This window comes from Rhinichthys klamathensis, unplaced genomic scaffold (assembly GCF_029890125.1).
Source record: "Rhinichthys klamathensis goyatoka isolate OS25496 unplaced genomic scaffold, OSU_Roscu_1.1 h1tg000656l_1, whole genome shotgun sequence".
Lineage (NCBI taxonomy): Eukaryota > Metazoa > Chordata > Actinopteri > Cypriniformes > Leuciscidae > Rhinichthys > Rhinichthys klamathensis.
The window spans coordinates 133,713-155,088 of NW_026607099.1; the positions used below are offsets into that span (position 1 = coordinate 133,713).

General features: G+C 44.2%; 1 protein-coding gene across 1 annotated transcript in view; it reads right to left on the minus strand.

Annotated features, from left to right (window-relative positions):
- fars2 (phenylalanyl-tRNA synthetase 2, mitochondrial) overlaps nucleotides 1-21,376 on the minus strand; it is a 179,522-nt gene that overhangs the window by 95,873 nt on the left and 62,273 nt on the right. The gene's annotated exons all lie outside the window — the stretch shown is intronic.

Genomic DNA, 21,376 nt, shown 5'->3' on the forward strand with positions numbered 1-21,376 from the left:
GTCCCTCAGGATGTTTCTGGCCCTGCTGAGACAACGGGAGTTGTAGATGGCAGTCAAAGAGGGCAGAGGGCAGCCGATTATTTTTTGTGCAGTGTTTGTCACCCTCTGCATTCGCTTCCTGTCGGCCTCCGTGCAGCTGGAGTGCCACACTGTCACAGCATAGGTCAACAGACTCTCGATGGTGGAACGATAGAAGGTCACCAGCAGCTGAGTTTTTAGTTGTTCCTTCCTGAGGACCCTCAGGAAGTGTAGCCGCTGCTGGGCCTTCTTGACCAGAGCTGTGGTGTTGGCCGACCAGGAGAGGTCTGCAGAGATGTGGATGCCGAGGAATTTGAAGGACTCCACTCGCTCTACACATCCACCGTTAACGTACAGCGGGGCAGGTGCGGCTTTGTTCCGCCTGAAATCCAGGATGAGTTCCTTGGTCTTGTTGATGTTTAGTGCCAGGTTGTTTGATGCACACCACTCGCTGAATTTCAGGACCTCATCTCTGTAGGCCGCCTCGTTTCCCCCTGTAATCAGCCCCACCACCGTTGTATCATCAGCGAACTTGATGATGATGTTCTCTGGGTGGGCGGGACTGCAGTCGGATGTGTAGAGGGAGTAGAGTAATGGGCTCAGCACGCAGCCCTGTGGAGAGCCAGTGCTGAGAGTGCGGGAAGAAGAGAGGTGAGGACCCAGTTTCACCTGCTGGGGTCGGTTGACCAAAAAGTTCTTTATTCAGGAGCAGGTTTGTGGTGGCACCCCCAGGTTGGTTAGCTTGGGGATCAGAATGTCCGGTATTATTGTGTTAAAAGCTGAGCTGAAGTCAACGAAGAGCATCCTGACGTAGCTCCCCTGTTGCTCCAGGTGACTCAGCGCAGAGTGGAGAGCGATGGCTATGGCGTCTTCGGTGGATCTGTTAGTCCGATATGCAAACTGATGCGGATCCAGTCTGGAGGGTAGACAGGCTTTGATGTGTTTCAAAACCAGTTTCTCTAAGCATTTGGTGATGACTGGGGTGAGTCCTATGGGGCGAAAATCATTGAGGCTGGTCGTGGGTGACTTTTTAGGGATCGGGATGATTATAGCAGACTTCAAGCAGGGTGGGATGACAGCTTGTTCCAGAGATAGGTTGAAGATGTCTGTGAAGACCTGTGATAGCTGCCAAGCACATGCCTTGAGCACCTTCCCAGGTACTCCATCTGGACCAGCAGCCTTTCTGGGGTTCACTGCACAGAGCACCCGCCACACATCCTGTGCCTCAAGAGTAAGTGGGGGGAGGGGTGCTGGGGAGCTAATGGGGGTTGTGATGGTTGTTGAAGTGATGGGGCTGGATGCTGTGTTTGAGACTCAAAGCAGGCAAAGAAGCTGTTCAGCTCCTCTGCCAGTCCCACATCCAGATTGCCGGGTGTCACAGCACAGCCCCTGTAGTTGGTGATGGTCTGTATGCCCCGCCACACTTGCCTGGGGTTGTTGAGCTGTTCCTCTATCCTCCTCTTATATTCGACTTTAGCAGTCCTAATGCCTCTCCTCAGGTTGGCACGAGCGGCGCTGTACGATGTTCTGTCACCTGACCTGAAGGCTGAGTCACGGGCCCGGAGGAGCATGCGGACCTGGCGCATCATCCAGGGTTTCTGGTTTGAGGACACCCAGATGCACTTTTCCACAGTGACATTCCCAATACAGTACTTGATGTAGGACAGTACTGTGTCTGTGAATATTTCCAGGTCTTCGTGGTAGAAGGCTTCCCACTGTGTGTTATCGAAGCAATCCTGTAATCGGTGGAGGGCGTCCTCAGGGCCAGGTGGTGATGATCTTTTTTGTGGGCTGTGTTTGTCGTCTGAGGGGGGTGTATGCAGGAGTGAGGAGCAGGGAGAGATGGTCTGACCGGCCCAGATGGGGAAGGGGTACAACTCTGTATGCATGCTTGATGTTGGAATATACATGATCCAGAGTGTTTCCCCCTCTTGTAGGGCATTTTAAATATTGGTGAAATTTTGGTAATACAGTCTTGAGATTTACCTTATTGAAGTCCCCTGCGATAATGTGGACTCCACTAAGGTGGGCGCGCTGGTGAGTATTGATGGTATTTAGCAGCAGAGAGAGAGCCGTGTTTACATTAGCGTCTGGTGGTATATAGACTGCAGTGATGACAACAACGGCAAGCTCTCTAGGCAGAAAAAAGGGTCTGCATCTCACCGACATAAACTCCAAGTCAGGAGAACAGTGTCTGTCCAAGATAGTGCTGTTATTACACCAGCCTTCATGCACGTAAATGCAGAGCCCACCTCCTCTGTTCTTCCCGGAGTCACTGTTTCTGTCCCATCTGTGTAGCGTGCGGCCTGCTAGCTGCACCGTGGCATCAGGGATTTGTGTGCGTAGCCATGTCTCTGTGATGATAAGCACACAACAATCGCGAACATAACGATTACCAGCCAGCTGTATTTCCAAATCGTCTGTTTTGTGTACCATGGATCTGGCGTTTGTAAGGTAGAGGCTCGGCAGCGGGGGTTTAAGTGGCTGTTTCCTTAGCTTGAGCAGTAGCCCAGCACTGCAGCCTCGTTTTTGTTTCCTCTCGCGTCGCCGTCTGCGTCGCCTGCCAGACCCGATAACAATCCACGGAGATCCCGCTGGTCTCGCTATCTCGTCCGGAATGTTGTGAGTGCGGTGAAAGTCGCCGGAGATGGTCACCTTCAGTTGGAAACCGATGTCCAGTAGATCCAGACGACTGTAGTGTTTCGTGGTGTGGGTAGACGAACGTACAACATACAATAAACACAAAAGAAGCACAAATAGGGAGAGCTGTGAGCCGCTGCGTCTGTGCGCGCCGCCATCTTGGATTGCCATGCCAAGGTGTACACCATTTCCTATTTGTAGAGGAGATGAGTGGTACCCGGTGGGGTCTTCTGCTGTTGTAGCCCATCCGCCTCAAGGTTGTGCGTGTTGTGGCTTCACAAATGCTTTGCTGCATACCTCGGTTGTAACGAGTGGTTATTTCAGTCAAAGTTGCTCTTCTATCAGCTTGAATCAGTCGGCCCATTCTCCTCTGACCTCTAGCATCAACAAGGCATTTTCGCCCACAGGACTGCCGCATACTGGATGTTTTTCCCTTTTCTCACCATTCTTTGTAAACCCTAGAAATGGTTGTGCGTGAAAATCCCAGTAACTGAGCAGATTGTGAAATACTCAGACCGGCCCGTCTGGCACCAACAACCATGCCACGCTCAAAATTGCTTAAATCACCTTTCTTTCCCGTTCGGACATTCAGTTTGGAGTTCAGGAGATTGTCTTGACCAGGACCACACCCCTAAATGCATTGAAACAACTGCCATGTGATTGGATGATTAGATAATTGCATTAATGAGAAATTGAACAGGTGTTCCTAATAATCCTTTAGGTGAGTGTATATGGTATGTTATACAACAACATTGTTGAGTTTTTGATGCTGATTGCTTGGCACATGTTCCAGAGGTGTTGATTCATTTTCTACAAATGGTACTGTATTAGGACATCTTTAGAAAACGAATCAATTTCAATAATGCAGGTCCTAACCTTCAAATGTTGATAATCAACCTCAGGAGGTCACACTAAATATTACAATTTTCTTTTTTCTTTTCTGTTTATTTTCCAAAAGTGGTTTGCCATTTTTGCACATTTGTTACTAAAATCTGGCATGTCTAAATACAGCTCAAACACAGATTTATTGGCAATTAAAGGGTTAATTCAAGTCAGGTCATTTATATAGCGCTTTTTACAATACATGAATGAATGATTGAATGAATGAGGCACTTATATACAGTAGATTACAATACAGATTTTGTACAGATTGTTTCAAAGCAGCTTTACAGTGATAACTGGACAAAAATGCAACAGAGATTGTTTTGGCTGTATAGCAGATCTAGAAGAAAGTCATTGTCCAGTTGAAGTAAGTTCTTAATCGATTGATTTTCGTTGTAAAAATCATTAGTAACTTAGGGGCCGGTTACACGACACAGTTTTCAACTGAAAACAGAAAACTTGTAATGCGTTCTGGCTGTTCATTTACATGACAACAGCGTTTCGGTGGCCTGAGAACACAAACTATGAAGTAGGCTTCAAAGTGCAAGTTTTTGAAAACGAGTTTTGAAAGCGATACCGTTATCATCTCCATGTAAACTTAAAAGATGTGAATATGTGAAAGCGGTGACAGCGTGCACATACGTATTAAGTGTGTAGTCTATAGGCATGTGTGTTTGAATGCGTATGTGCGTATCTTTACAAAGTGACATTGCTAACTATTTGTCTGGCCTGCATAATACAGCGCATAATATAGTCGTTTTTGAGTAATTCACACAAAAATGAAAACTATCCCATAATGTACTCACCCCTAAGCTAGGTGTATATGACTTTCTTCTTTCAGACAAACACAATCAGAGTTATATTAAAAAAATATCCTGGCTTTTCCAAGCTTTATAATGGGAGTGAATGGTACCTGAGATTTTGAAGCCCAAAAATAGCGAATCCATCCATCATAAAAGCAATCCATACGGCTGCAGGGGTTAATAAAGGCCTTCTGTAGCGAAGCAATGCATTTTTGCAAGAAAAATTATATTCTATTTATATTTAAATAATTTAATTTCATATTTATAACTGTTTAAACTATAATCACTGGCTTCCGGTAACAGCGAGTCTAGTTCCGGCGGAAGACTCTCATACAGCACTATAATCATAGTGCTTTTATTATGTACTAAAAGCGTGCCAATTTAACAACACGCAGTCATCCTCTATATTCCAAACTCAAAACTGAACAGTGAACTAGGTCACAGTCTAGGACATGATCTGTTGTACTGGGTGAAAAGTCCCGCAAAAGCAATGTGACACGCTGCATAAAATGGGGCATCATTTGCATTAATACAACCATGTACATGTTTTGAATCTAAATGTGAAAATGGGTGATTGTTTAAAATTTGAGTACATACATTTATGAGTAATGTACCTTTCTTCACTGATTGAAAGCTGGAACATGCACTGAACACAATGCACTGTCTCCTTACATCACATCCAGAAGGCTCCAGCATATGAACTGAAGTGGAAATTGTAAGAGATCTTTGTAAATGATTTTTTGCTCTTATTCTAATCAGTATTTTTTTATGTCTGGACTTCAGTGAAAGCTGGAAGGGGACACAATGGTCATAAAAGACCCCAATTACAAGACTGATCATCAAATTGAGATATTTATTAAATCTCCAAGCATGTGTAATATAATAAAATGCATGCTCACAATTCACTTGATTTGTCTTTGCATTCCATTCGCATTCTAAGAGATATCATTCCTTCTTAATTTTCTAGTGATGCATTCCTTTCCTTATTTATTTTTTATTTTTCTCAAGTGAAGCACAACAGATATTGCATTGTGGGTAGGGATGGCTCGCACCACAATAATGACCCTTGACCATGAATGTGCAGTCAGATGAAAATCAGCAGCAAACAACGTCCAACAAGGGTTGAATTTGAATTCTAATGATCTTTGCGACATGTCTTCATATTCCATTTCATTTTAGGGGATTAAAAAGATATTCTCTTTGATAATAAAGTTGAGGGCCTCTTGTAGTCCATAAATTCAGATTACACATCGTAAAACAAAAAAATATGCAAAGTCACCACCTGGTCTCATAAATATTCGATGGAGATGTTCCCATCCCATCCCATGTTGCCCATCTAACTAAGTGAGGATAAACAAATCCACACTTTTCCCTGAAGTGTTAAAAAATGGGATGCAGCAAATTTGTCTAAACTGCTCTCATTAATGAGCGGTTCAATAAAGGAAACTGTGAAAAACATCCCAGCATATGCTTGTACTTGGACTGTTGCTATGATACCAAACTTGCATATTGCCGTAGTAATCGAAGAAATTGCAGTGAGATGGAAATGATTGATTTGTTCAGTCTTCCATTATATTTAACAGTCTCGGCGCATAAATATGCAGCAAAGCCAAATAACTGGATCGATGGCTGTTATAATTATATAGCAGAGTGAGAGTGAAACAATGATATCAGACAAACAATCAAACACAGAGTGCAATAGTTAAAGAACCAACAAATGCCTTCCTAGTCATATATATCCATCTAATTCATACATTATTCATTCAGAAATGTTCTCAAAGCGTGAGTCTACAAATTCTCCATCAAACAATAAAATTACTGCAGTTGAAAGCAGCAATCAGTAAGTTCGGAAGTATACGGGACGATGAGCAAAAATGGGACATTTGGCACACTAGATTCTGGTTACTGCCTCTATCCACAATGTACAATATTTACTTGAAGTTGCAGAGATGTTTGAAGTGTCTATGAAGCTGCTCCTTCTGAAAAGCACTTCGAGTGTGTTTGGGAAATGTCCCGCCTCTTATCATGACCGCCAGTTTCTCAACCAGGCTCCGCCCCTTTCTCAACCAGGCACCGCCCCTTTCTCAACCAGGCCCCGCCCCTTTATTCTGGGGAGTACATTATTTAAATGAGGAATATTGTGACGTGTTCGTTCCCGGAAGAAACTCAAGACTACAATGGAGGCGTTTCAGAGAAACAGTGACACTGATATAGAGAATAACTCCCGCTGGAGGGACTTTGCAGAGCTTTTTCATGCTTTCATGCAACATTACACACTAAAGAAAGTTGAACAAAAGCATAATAGGACCCCTTAAGAAGCTCAAATGTACAAACAAGCTTACTAGCTGAACCTAGTCCCAAACCTCTGAGGCTTTCCTGAAAACCTTTCCACTTGGCATCACTCAGAACAACATAAACCTGTGGTTTCTGCAGTGCCCCAGAGAACTGACACACAACATGATGCAATTACATGTAGAGGCTAATTATCACATGCATCTACAGTGCATCTACAATAGTAATGAGTTTTTTTCTCTAACCACAGACAAGGAGCAGTGGTTTCCTCACAGTGTGGTGTGGCACGACAGCTAAAGCTTACGGGATCATCTAACCGGAAGGTTTCTGCTTGATCCCCGCGAGGCATTTAACCCAGGGTTGCTTCAGGGGGCTGGTTCCAGTAACACATGTATAAGATGCTAAGGATAAAAGCATTTTCTAAGTGACTACACTTAAAACCAAAGACACTAAACATTGAGAATACATGATTATTGAAGCCATAAATTACCAGGTTATTTCCACATGAAAGCTGGAAGCTATAGTAGAAATACTCAAAAAATTGCTATAAGAAAAATCTTGATCTGCAACTGTAATGGACATCAACAGAACACAACAGAAATCATAAGAAATTAAAAAGAGGAAAACAACAAATCAAAAGAAATGAAAAATAAAACAACAAAACACAACACAAAACACAAATCAACATAAAATAAAATAAAATAAAACAACAAAACACAACACAAAACACAACACAAATCAAAAGAAAAGAAAACAACAAACAACACAAGACAAGACAAAACACAAATCAAAACAAATGAATGAATAATAAAATAGAAAACAACAAAACACAAAACAAAACACAAATCAAAAGAAGAAAAAAAAAGAAGAAAAGAAAACAACACAACACACAAATCAAAAGAAAAGAAAAAGAAAACAACAAATCACAAAAGATGAAAAAGAAAAGAAAACAACAACAACAACAACAACAACACAAAACAAATAAAAACAAAAAACAAAACATCCCAGGCCTTTTCTTACTGACAAATGTTTTTCATTGGATTTGAAAGTCCATTCCGTGAAACTTAAATGGATCTTTTCGTTGCATATAAAAAGATAATTAAAACTAGAAATAATAATAATGTATTTTGATTATTGTAAAGCCATATATGGCATATATAATGTCTTAAAAAATGTTGTTAAAAACACCTTAATTAAAAATTATATTTTGCAACCATGTGATAGCTTCAGTCTTACTTTGATAAGAATAACTAACAAATTACCATAAATAAGTAATTAAATAATCGAGATCGAGACCTTGAGCTAAATAAGCACATCCATTTGACCTTAAGGCAGGATATTCTTCTTACTATATTGAGCAATATGTACTATTTTTAACATCTCACGATGATAGCACCTGATAATAGGAAACCAGGCATTGATCCATGAAATAAAGTTCTGTACAACAGGATTTAAGATGAACATTATGGAGAAACCCAGGCCATTTCTTTAAGTATCAAGGCGCCATGAATCCATCGGTTCTGTGTTTTTAGCCAAACTGTTTGATTCCAGCCTTCTAAAAGAGTTTATCAATAGCAAGCAAGCAAGCATGTTCCCACCCTGTCCTACTGACAATCCTCTTTCGAGTTTCTTTGAAAGCATCTTTGACAATTGCTTCCTTTTGTTCCTCTTCCCCGAGTGTGCTGATCCGTCAGGTGAAAGAGGCTTCAGATGGGCATCGTGCCAAACGTCAGGTGAAAGAGGCTTCAGGTGGGCATCGAGCCACACATCAGGTGAAAGAGGCTTCAGATGGGCATTGTGCCACACGTCAGGTGAAAGAGGCTTCAGGTGGGCATTGTGCCACACGTCAGGTGAAAGAGGCTTCAGGTGGGCATCGAGCCACACATCAGGTGAAAGAGGCTTCAGGTGGGCATTGTGCCACACGTCAGGTGAAAGAGGCTTCAGGTGGGCATTGTGCCACACGTCAGGTGAAAGAGGCTTCAGGTGGGCATCGAGCCACACATCAGGTGAAAGAGGCTTCAGGTGGGCATTGTGCCACACGTCAGGTGAAAGAGGCTTCAGGTGGGCATTGTGCCACACGTCAGGTGAAAGAGGCTTCAGGTGGGCATCGAGCCACACATCAGGTGAAAGAAGCTTCAGATGGGCATTGTGCCACACGTCAGGTGAAAGAGGCTTCAGGTGGGCATCGTGCCACACGTCAGGTGAAAGAGGCTTCAGGTGGGCATCGTGCCACACGTCAGGTGAAAGAGGCTTCAGGTGGGCATTGTGCCAAACGTCAGGTGAAAGAGGCTTCAGGTGGGCATCGTGCCACACGTCAGGTGAAAGAGGCTTCAGGTGGGCATCATGCCACACGTCAGGTGAAAGAGGCTTCAGATGGGCATCGTGCCACACGTCAGGTGAAAGAGGCTTCAGGTGGGCATCGTGCCACACGTCAGGTGAAAGAGGCTTCAGGTGGGCATTGTGCCACACGTCAGGTGAAAGAGGCTTCAGGTGGGCATTGTGCCACACGTCAGGTGAAAGAGACTTCAGGTGGGCATCGTGCCACACGTCAGGTGAAAGATGCTTCAGGTGGGCATCGTGCCACATGTCAGGTGAAAGAGGCTTCAGATGGGCATTGTGCCACACGTCAGGTGAAAGAGGCTTCAGGTGGGCATCGTGCCACACGTCAGGTGAAAGAGGCTTCAGGTGGGCATCGAGCCACACATCAGGTGAAAGAAGCTTCAGATGGGCATCGTGCCACACGTCAGGTGAAAGAGGCTTCAGGTGGGCATCGTGCCACACGTCAGGTGAAAGAGACTTCAGGTGGGCATTGTGCCAAACGTCAGGTGAAAGAGGCTTCAGGTGGGCATCGTGCCACACGTCAGGTGAAAGAGGCTTCAGGTGGGCATCGAGCCACACATCAGGTGAAAGAAGCTTCAGATGGGCATCGTGCCACATGTCAGGTGAAAGAGGCTTCAGGTGGGCATTGTGCCACACGTCAGGTGATAGAGGCTTCAGGTGGGCATTGTGCCACACGTCAGGTGAAAGAGGCTTCAGGTGGGCATTGTGCCACATGTCAGGTGAAAGAGGCTTCAGGTGGGCATTGTGCCACATGTCAGGTGAAAGAGGCTTCAGGTGGGCATTGTGCCACACGTCAGGTGAAAGAGGCTTCAGGTGGGCATTGTGCCACACGTCAGGTGAAAGAGGCTTCAGGTGGGCATTGTGCCACACGTCAGGTGAAAGAGGCTTCAGGTGAGCATTGTGCCACACGTCAGGTGAAAGAGGCTTCAGGTGGGCATTGTGCCACACGTCAGGTGAAAGAGGCTTCAGGTGGGCATTGTGCCACATGTCAGGTGAAAGAGGCTTCAGGTGGGCATTGTGCCACACGTCAGGTGAAAGAGGCTTCAGGTGGGCATTGTGCCACACGTCAGGTGAAAGAGGCTTCAGGTGAGCATTGTGCCACACGTCAGGTGAAAGAGGCTTCAGGTGGGCATTGTGCCACATGTCAGGTGAAAGAGGCTTCAGGTGGGCATCGTGCCACACGTCAGGTGAATGAGGCTTCAGGTGGGCATCGTGCCACACATCAGGTGAAAGGCATCAGGTGAAAGAGGCTTCAGGTGGGCATCGTGCCACACATCAGGTGAAAGGCATCAGGTGAAAGAGGCTTCAGGTGGGCATCGTGCCACACGTCAGGTGAAAGAGGCTTCAGGTGGGCATCGTGCCACACGTCAGGTGAAAGAGACTTCAGGTGGGCATTGTGCCACACGTCAGGTGAAAGAGGCTTCAGGTGGGCATCGTGCCACACATCAGGTAAAAGGCATCAGGTGAAAGAGGCTTCAGGTGGGCATTGTGCCACACGTCAGGTGAAAGAGGCTTCAGATGGGCATTGTGCCACACGTCAGGTGAAAGAGGCTTCAGGTGGGCATCGTGCCACACGTCAGGTGAAAGAGGCTTCAGGTGGGCATTGTGCCACACGTCAGGTGAAAGAGGCTTCAGGTGGGCATCGTGCCACACGTCAGGTGAAAGAGACTTCAGGTGGGCATCGTGCCACACGTCAGGTGAAAGAGGCTTCAGATGGGCATCGTGCCACACGTCAGGTAAAAGAGGCTTCAGATGGGCATTGTGCCACACGTCAGGTGAAAGAGGCTTCAGGTGGGCATCGTGCCACACGTCAGGTGAAAGAGACTTCAGGTGGGCATTGTGCCACACGTCAGGTGAAAGAGGCTTCAGGTGGGCATCGTGCCACACGTCAGGTGAAAGAGGCTTCAGATGGGCATCGTGCCACACGTCAGGTGAAAGACGCTTCAGGTGGGCATTGTGCCACACGTCAGGTGAAAGAGGCTTCAGGTGGGCATCGTGCCACACGTCAGGTGAAAGAGGCTTCAGGTGGGCATTGTGCCACTTGTCAGGTGAAAGAGGCTTCAGGTGGGCATTGTGCCACATGTCAGGTGAAAGAGGCTTCAGGTGGGCATCGTGCCACACGTCAGGTGAAAGAGGCTTCAGGTGGGCATTGTGCCACACGTCAGGTGAAAGAGGCTTCAGGTGGGCATTGTGCCACACGTCAGGTGAAAGAGGCTTCAGGTGGGCATCGTGCCACACGTCAGGTGAAAGAGGCTTCAGGTGGCCATTGTGCCACACGTCAGGTGAAAGAGGCTTCAGGTGGGCATTGTGCCACACATCAGGTGAAAGAGACTTCAGGTGGGCAGTGTGCCACACGTCAGGTGAAAGAGACTTCAGGTGGGCATCGTGCCACACGTCAGGTGAAAGAGACTTCAGGTGGGCATCGTGCCACACATCAGGTGAAAGAGGCTTCAGGTGGGCATCGTGCCACACGTCAGGTGAAAGAGGCTTCAGGTGGGCATCGTGCCACACGTCAGGTGAAAGAGACTTCAGGTGGGCATCGTGCCACACGTCAGGTGAAAGAGACTTCAGGTGGGCATCGTGCCACACATCAGGTGAAAGAGGCTTCAGGTGGGCATTGTGCCACATGTCAGGTGAAAGAGGCTTCAGGTGGGCATCGTGCCACACATCAGGTGAAAGAGGCTTCAGGTGGGCATCGTGCCACACATCAGGTGAAAGAGGCTTCAGGTGGGCATCGTGCCACACATCAGGTGAAAGAGGCTTCAGGTGGGCATCGTGCCACACATCAGGTGAAAGAGGCTTCAGGTGGGCATCGTGCCACACATCAGGTGAAAGAGGCTTCAGGTGGGCATCGTGCCACACATCAGGTGAAAGAGGCTTCAGGTGGGCATCGTGCCACACGTCAGGTGAAAGAGACTTCAGGTGGGCATCGTGCCACATGTCAGGTGAAAGAGGCTTCAGGTGGGCATCGTGCCACACGCCAGGTGAAAGAGGCTTCAGGTGGGCATCGTGCCACACGCCAGGTGAAAGAGGCTTCAGATGGGCATCGTGCCACACGTCAGGTAAAAGAGGCTTCAGGTGGGCATTGTGCCACACGTCAGGTGAAAGAGGCTTCAGGTGGGCATTGTGCCACACATCAGGTGAAAGAGGCTTCAGGTGGGCATTGTGCCACACGTCAGGTGAAAGAGGCTTCAGGTGGGCATCGTGCCACACATCAGGTGAAAGGCTTCAGGTGGGCATTGTGCCACACATCAGGTGAAAGAGACTTCAGGTGGGCAGTGTGCCACACGTCAGGTGAAAGAGACTTCAGGTGGGCATCGTGCCACACGTCAGGTGAAAGAGACTTCAGGTGGGCATCGTGCCACACATCAGGTGAAAGAGGCTTCAGGTGGGCATCGTGCCACACGTCAGCTGAAAGAGGCTTCAGGTGGGCATTGTGCCACATGTCAGGTGAAAGAGGCTTCAGGTGGGCATTGTGCCACACGCCAGGTGAAAGAAGCTTCAGGTGCGCATCGTGCCACACATCAGGTGAAAGAGGCTTCAGGTGGGCATCGTGCCACACATCAGGTGAAAGAGGCTTCAGGTGGGCATCGTGCCACACGTCAGGTGAAAGAGGCTTCAGGTGGGCATTGTGCCACATGTCAGGTGAAAGAGGCTTCAGGTGGGCATCGTGCCACACGCCAGGTGAAAGAGGCTTCAGGTGGGCATCGTGCCAAACGTCAGGTGAAAGAGGCTTCAGGTGAAAGAGGCTTCAGGTGGGCATCGTGACACACGTCAGGTGAAAGAGACTTCAGGTGGGCATCGTGCCAAACGTCAGGTGAAAGAGGCTTCAGGTGGGCATCGTGCCACACGTCAGGTGAAAGAGGCTTCAGGTGGGCATCGTGCAACACGTCAGGTGAAAGGCGTCAGGTGAGCATTGTGCAACACATCAGGTGAAAGGCTTCAGGTGAAAGAGGCTTCAGGTGGGCATCGTGCCACACATCAGGTGAAAGGCGTCAGGTGAAAGAGGCTTCAGGTGGGCATCGTGCCACACGTCAGGTGAAAGAGGCTTCAGGTGGGCATCGTGCCACACGTCAGGTGAAAGAGGCTTCAGGTGGGCATCGTGCCACACGTCAGCACACCTGTTTGTCATTCCAGCAGCATCGGCTCCATTGACTGCTGAGTCAGGCGTGCATTCACTGCGCTAACATGTGCAGGCTCCAACACACACACACACACACACACTTCAACACAGTGCATAGAGTTCAGACGTGAAGACACGCATAGCAGCCGTGCAGGGACACAACCGTTTGCTTGACACTTAAAAGGCGCAATAAAATATTGCTGCTTTTACACTTCATATTACAAGGTTGATAATTCTCTATTACATAAAATAGATTCACCCAAAAATAAAAATTATGTCTTCCATTTACTCATCCTTATTTCAAAATCACTTTTCTTTCTTCAGCAGAACACAAATAAAGATATTTTGATAAACATTTCAACTGTTTTGTCCATATTATGAAGGTCAATGGGGTTCAAAACTTTCAAGCTCCAAAAGGGACATAAAAGTTGTATGAAATAATCCATATGACATTGATCAATGCACGTAAACAACACAGTGCGAGTCAGCATTAAATGGAAATTCACCCTATTTATTTATAAATGCATCTTATTCATGTTATTGTAAACAATTTATCCATGCATACTGCATACGTTTCTTTTTTTCTTTTTGAGCCCATATGTTTTAAATCGAAATGACAAAACTGGATTTTCCTGGACTTTACTTTAGTGACGTAAGCTGGACTTCTCCAATCATTTTGTCTGCGCTCTTTCCTTCCAATTCAACTGCAAGCTGACATTCAGATCTGTCTTCATCCAATCAACATCTGCTTGATATTGGCCAGACTGGAAGACCAGCTAAAAGAGTTTAAACCAGCTAATCATCTTAGTTTCAGCCATTTTGTTTAGCTGGGTATCAAATGGAAATACCATGGACACCATGATAGCCTTGTACGATAACTATTTTCATGTATCATAGTATTCACACGGTTTTCCAAAGAATTCTGTTATATTCCCATGGTCCATGTCCAAAACCATCCCAGGCTCATTAGATAAACGTGCCTGTTGTTACATTATGATATTGCATTGTTGTATGCATCTCGCATGTTTCGACACTTTTAAAGTGAATTGTCCAGTGAGTGCCACTGAAAGCGTGTCCATCTGAAACAAAGGAACTTGAATCTGGCAGTATTTTATTATGTTGGCTGTTGTAAATATCGTAGCAGTTCAGCAATGAAGCGTTCAGTAAGTGTCGCTAAAAGGTTAATGCTGTGTCACGTTTGAAAATAACCCTAAACCTAACCGATAGTGTAAACGAAAGCAAACCTAAGATTAAAATGCATTTGCTGACTGAACCATGCATTTTTAGCTTGCTTCTACAAGTCTAGTGTGCATTTCAGCTGGAAACTGCAGAGAACTCCAAAGAGCAGTGCTTTCCTTAAAAAACTTGGATGAGAAAATAATGCAAATATTACGAAATATGGCATTAAAATGTGTATAATCAGTCTGCATGAATAAATAATGGTGTTAATGGGAAGAACAATTAAAAAGTAAACAACTCAACCATAGATTGCACCACTTTATGTCATGTCAAAATCAAAGCAAACAATGGCTTGAAACCATGATCTGTGAGGGTTTTTTAGTGAGTAATTGGTGAAATTAAAGGTACATCTTGTGTGTGTAGCCATCATGACACCTGCGGTGTTAACTGAGCTTTAATGACGTTTGATCCGAAAAATAATTGGACAAAAGTACATCAGTTCTCAAATAAAATAGGTGTCAACTAAAATTTGTTACTGTGTTCTTATAGTTAATCTAAAAATGATTTAACAGCATTAACATGATGAGACATATACTCGGCTTTAATAAACACCTGCTCATTGCACATCATTGAGTGAATTGTATGTGTACGTTTTTGGAGTTTAAAAAATTTTTTTAGGAAGTGGGATGTTTTTTCCAATGAGCCTGGGTAGCCAAAAACCATGCTTTGCAGAAAATAGCAGACACACTTGTATCTGCTGATTTAAAGATAACAAATATTTTATATGCCTAAAATAAGCCATTCCAAAGCACAAGGATATGAATGTTATTTGACAAATGTAAAATGTATTTTTCATCTGATCTATTTCCTGTGACCACAAGCTGTTGCATACAAAACAGCCACATGCATATTACATAAGACACATCCGCACAACCGGTCCGAGTGAGATGAACTTGATTATCCCGGCTGAAATTGAACATGCTACATATCACTAGCAGCTGTGGGAGCTTGTCTAAATGGGATGTAATTTACTCCTCATTACACAATGCAAGCCTTGGGCACTACGGCAAAGCCTTCATTTCAGAAAATAGGCCAGAGAAATGCACAACACAGCGAGGGGAAACACAGAGTATATCTCATTCACTCATTTTCCTCTGCTTCTTCATTGCCTTCTTTTCTCTTTTTGTCCTTTTAATGACTCTATCCGCAAAAGTGTCCAGTTCTATTTGTCCCGCTCTCTCGGGTGCGATGGCTGAAACGGAACAGCGCACAAGCAAATGTTTGCACTAACAGTACAAACCCCGGAGAGCAGACGTACAGGAGGCAACTGTGGCTGAGTGTGTGTGTTTGCCTTTTAAAGATAGATAGATAGATAGATAGATAGATAGATAGATAGATAGATAGATAGATAGATAGATAGATAGATAGATAGATAGATAGATAGATAGATAGATAGATAGATAGATAGATAGATAGATAGATAGATAGATAGATAGATAGATAGATAGATAGATAGATAGATAGATAGATAGATAGATAGACAGACAGACAGACAGACAGACAGACAGACAGACAGACAGACAGACAGACAGACAGACAGACAGACAGACAGACAGACAGACAGACAGACAGACAGATAGATAGATAGATAGATAGATAGATAGATAGATGACAGACAGACAGACAGACAGACAGACAGACAGACAGACAGACAGACAGATAGATAGATAGATAGATAGATAGATAGATAGATAGATAGATAGATAGATAGATGACAGACAGACAGACAGACAGACAGACAGACAGACAGACAGATAGACAGATAGATAGATAGATAGACAGATAGATAGATAGATAGAGACAGACAGACAGACAGACAGACGGACAGATAGATGGACAGATAGATGGACAGACAGATAGATGACAGACAGACAGATAGATAGATAGACAGACAGATAGATAGACAGACAGATAGATGACAGACAGACAGACAGACAGACAGACAGACAGACAGACAGACAGATAGATAGATAGACAGATAGATAGACAGACAGACAGACAGACAGACAGACAGACAGACAGACAGACAGACAGACAGACAGACAGACAGACAGACAGACAGACAGACAGATAGATAGATAGATAGATAGATAGATAGATAGATAGATAGATAGATAGATAGATAGATAGATAGATAGATAGATAGATAGATAGATAGATAGATAGATAGATAGATAGATAGATAGATAGATAGATAGATAGAAAGAAAATATTAGATGATTGATAGATATAATTGGTTTTCTTGTCTGGGGGATGAAATACGACCTGCACATTTCTTTTGTGAGATTCACTCATTTATTTTGCCCTGTTCTATATTATACCTATTGTCTAACCTGCTACTGCTTTTGTAATACAAAGGTACATTATTTATCGTGCCAATAAAGTACTAAAAGACACTGCAACTGAGAAAGACAAAGGGTGAGGAAGCTGAGTCTGACTGACTGATTAAAAAACTGCCAGCTCGTCAAAAAACGAAGCATCCTGACAGAAGCGCTGTAATGAGGCCAAAGACACATGTGCGTATGAAAGAGAGAGCTTTAAGCAGAGCCGGTCACAACTGGCACATGATTTATTCAGTGCGGGAGGGCGGGGGTATTAAGGATTAAGACTAAGATTGAAAGTGCCACCTGAACCAGAAAGGGAGCTCAGCTGGTACCCTTCCCACCTACCAGCCTGCCCCCGCTCCCCTGCCGTCCCAAAGGCCCCGGGGCGGGTGACTTGAAGGGCTGTTAATTGTCACCAAACACGGCTTTAATCACATTCCCCGGGCCCCCCGCCCTCTGGGGCGTGACTAAACCACAACCACGCCACTGACGCGTGCCGTCATTAACACTGGGTCCCATATGCCGCGGACAGTCCCGGCGAGGTCCCACAGGGCTCCGTTCTGGGCTCATTGCAGAATTGATGTGTCCGGGGATTACACGCCGCGCTCTAATGAATAACTAAGTGGATCTACCAAACCGGTGCTGCGCTGTTACCCCTCCTCCCCTTTCATTAGTCAAGCTCCGCCCTTAAACCAAACACACCACCTCTGGCACACTTACTCCACGCTTAGCATATGGCGGTCATGCTCAGAGACGAATAAATAACCTTTCAACTTCCCAAGACACCCCGTTCCCGTTTTTTTTCCTCCACCCGTTCTCTCCCGTCCCCGTACCCCCACCGGCCGCCACACATTTAATGCTGTCTTGCTGGCAGCTTTTTATTGTTCCACTGCTCTGAAGAGAAAATAGGGAATGTGTGAGTGTGGATGGGTGTGTGAAAAAAGGGGGGTGCGAGAAGACTGAATGAGAAGTTGCTATAGCAACGGAGCCACACTGCTCTGCCGCAGTGAAGAAAGGCAGAAAGAGAGAGTTGGAGGAGTGAAAATGAGAATGGAGGGGGGAGTGAAGACCAGAGGAGAGGATTTGACAGAATCCCTGCAGTCCAGAGAGGAGAGGGTTGGGACATGGAGAGAAGTCAAAGAGGAGACTGAGTGCGCGCGAGTTTGTGTTTGCGTGCGTATGACGATAGTCGATGCAGATGAGGGTCGGTTTGTCAGCAGTTGTGGAAAAACTCTGAGACACCAGCAGCTCCCTCTTTTCGGTCAAATGAACAACTGATAGCGCTGAATGTCATTGCCGGTTGTTCACGGCAGTTCCAGAAATGTGAACGCTGATGTCTGGGGAGAATGAGGATAGTTACACTTGGTCACTTTGTTGCAGTTTTACTGCTCTGACAACAAACTGATAATAAAAAGACCAAATGTAAATGCCTTCCAAGATGCATTTGACAGTAATACAATCACTCAAATCATTGTGAATCAAAGGCATCATCATGGACGTTGTAATGGCATATATCGCAGGAATAGTGCAACGGATTTAAATCTGTTTTGGGAGAAATATTTATATGGCCAAATGTAAATGGAATTTGCATACACAATCAGACAACAATCTTATTTCAAAGAAAAATATGTTTGCATTTGTAATCTTTCATTAAAATGTAGTAACTCGTTCCACCGACTTTTCCTTTTGCCTTCAAGTCATCTTAGTTTTCAAGTAACCCTACCCTCAAAACTTGTTTTATTTTGTTTATTACATTTGATATTGACAATGTCTAAGGACTCATTTTGAACTAAATTACCTGATACTACAACGGTTTTTAGACAAGGTGCCACGGGAATACCATGTTTTTGTTTTTAACATGTACTGTGGTATTCTTGGACGTACTATGCAGTACCATGTACAATAGGGGTGTAACTATACCCTCATGTCACGATTCGATATATGCTTATGTAAGCCACTTTTTTACTGGTAATTACATTTGGCATTATCAGGACCCACAAATATTCCTCCATTGCATTATTATCAGAGGCGGACAGAGTACAGAGCTGTGTTACTTGAGTAAAAGTACAGATACCCCTTGCTAAATTTTACTCAAGTACAAGTAAAAGTACTACATTCAGATTTCTACTTAAGTAAAAGTACTAAAGAACTTGTTTTTAAAAGTACTTGAGTATCAAGAGTACAAGAGTAGATTTTATAAATATTGCATTACTAATCTACTGCCACAGTGCTTACATTTATGCACAGAAACGTCCTACATGGAGTTATGAAAAATGGTAATGTTAATACCTTGGAGAATGTTAAAGGAATTGAAAGTAAAATCAAGTCATTTTCATCTTTTTACCATGTTGCTTTATTTAATTTAATTAAATTTTTTGAGGGTCCCATCTTTAAATGCGGGGACAACACACACACACCACATGTAAGGGTGGCGCTGCCAATAAAGCACCTAAAAGCTGTCACATAGAACCGGCAAAAGGAATGATTATGAATATGTAAAATATAGCAAGGAGAAATTTTAATTGTTTATTAATAAACACTTGTTAATAAACAAGTGTTTTCTTTGTCAGTGTCGGGTAGATGAAGTTGACGATGCTGACTCGCGATCTTCAGCAGTGAACACGCCAGAGAGAAATGCACATTTCATACGGATTCCGTAAGCAGTCTGTAGTCTGTTTTCTTTCGTTTTGAATTTTTCTGTTTAAAAGTAGACATGTCTGTGAGAGGCAAGTAGGCTACCTTATACACTGAGTTTCGGTTCATTTATGAGACGAGATCCAGTTCACGCGCCGGCGCCTCCGTTTCTTATCTATCGTCTGCTATTTACTTCTTATTTATTAAACCCAGGCAATTGGTTGATGAAACATTGATTAAAATTAAGATACAATTAATGCAAAACGAAATTCAGGTTAAAGAAAGGTTTTGTGTTTTCTGTTTGAGGTCTCTGTGAAAGTTTTAAAGCATTTTTTATGCCGCTTCCAGAGCGCTCACGTCCGTAACGGAGAACACGTCCATAACATTGTTTTTTCCTCATAAATGCAAACCGGAAAAATTAAATAAAACAAAATTAATATTTTATGTACTGTGGAGACTGAGCGCCAACCCTTCTTCATTCGCTGGGTAGTAGCCTACTTTGGTTTGCGCAGTGTAATTCACATAATCAGTAAAAATATATTTTGCCTCCTAAATTTTTTTTTTTAAAGAAATCAGAAATCCCTCGTGGCTACGCCACTGCCACATTTGAACCTGACTGTGTAAAACACACCACACACCACATACTCAAGAACATCAAACCAAATGCTTGGCTTACATTAATGTGTAATATAAAATCTGACCATGGAGTTGACTTTGGCGGAAAGCTGAAAGTGATTGCTGATAGGCTGTCCCAATCAGTGGCGCCTGCACAATCCAATCACGTTTGAGAGGGTAACAACAAATTGAGGGTTTCCGAGATTTTGCTTTTTTTTTTTTTTTTCGGGTACTCACGGTTATGGATAGAAATGTATTGGAGTAAAGAGTACAATATTTGCCTCTCAAATGTACTTGAGTAAAGTCATGAGTACTCCCCAAAAATGATACTCGAGTAACGTGCAGATCACTCAAAATTGTACTTAAGTACTGTACTCAAGTAAATGCACTCCTTTACTGTCCGGCTCTGATTATTATACATTATATTCAACATTACATATAGCAGTTTAATGTAGTACTGACACTAAAACTCTGTAAACTTACATTTTTTCTAACACAGTAATATTAATTTTGGGTGAACTATACACAATACATATTGTCACCATCCATGATGCATTTTTGTGGTGCGTACTTACTAGTACTTTTCCAGGTATTTTCCATCCAGATCCACAATGCATTGAATAGACACCCGTCAAAGACTCTGTAGACCCCTGACACTTCAGTAGTGTGAAAACACTCATCCTGTTAATGCCTTCCAATTCAAACCTTCAAATGCCAATTTTGTTGTCATATTTCAATAAACAAATTAAAGCCTTCAATGGAAGTGTGAGGCTGCGTTGTAGAAGCTTCTGACAGATATTTAGTTATAAGCCATTTTATTAGACACACATTGTGTGGGTTTGTCGAAATTCATTATAATTGTACAATGAAAACTTTGATTAAACAAGCGGCGTAACCTAGACAGGAAGACACCGTTTGCCAGAATGACACCCGTGAGCAGATTCGTCTGAGCAGAAAAGCCTCGAGGAGGACAGCAAGGCCCGCTGACAGCTGTCTCGAGGCACCAGGGCTTTGTTTACCCAGTTGTGAATATGCATTGCCACTCGAGTGGGTGTACACAAGGATAAAGCAGTGATTGAGTACAAGCAGACAGAGCAGGACGTAATCTGTACTCGTGTCAGGCACAGCACTGTGAAAGACACCAACTTCTACTAAAGTCCAATCAAATCAGGATTACAGGTGTCCTTGCTGTGACCATACATACAAGAAGCCTTCAAAAATAGTATAACTTCAAAACAACTCTAAATTTGGTCATTCAGTCAGTCCACAATCACACCAGCTGACCTCTTTTAATCCATATGAAAGATAGAAACTGCCTAAGAAGATGTGAGGTCCATAAATAGAAAGCTCTTTACAAGAAACTCTATTTCTCCATGCTGCCAAAACAATGCAGGAGCCCGGTAGCCTTCCAGCACAACAGAAGAGACACACACACACGCTTGACCATGAGTGTTTTCACAGAGAGA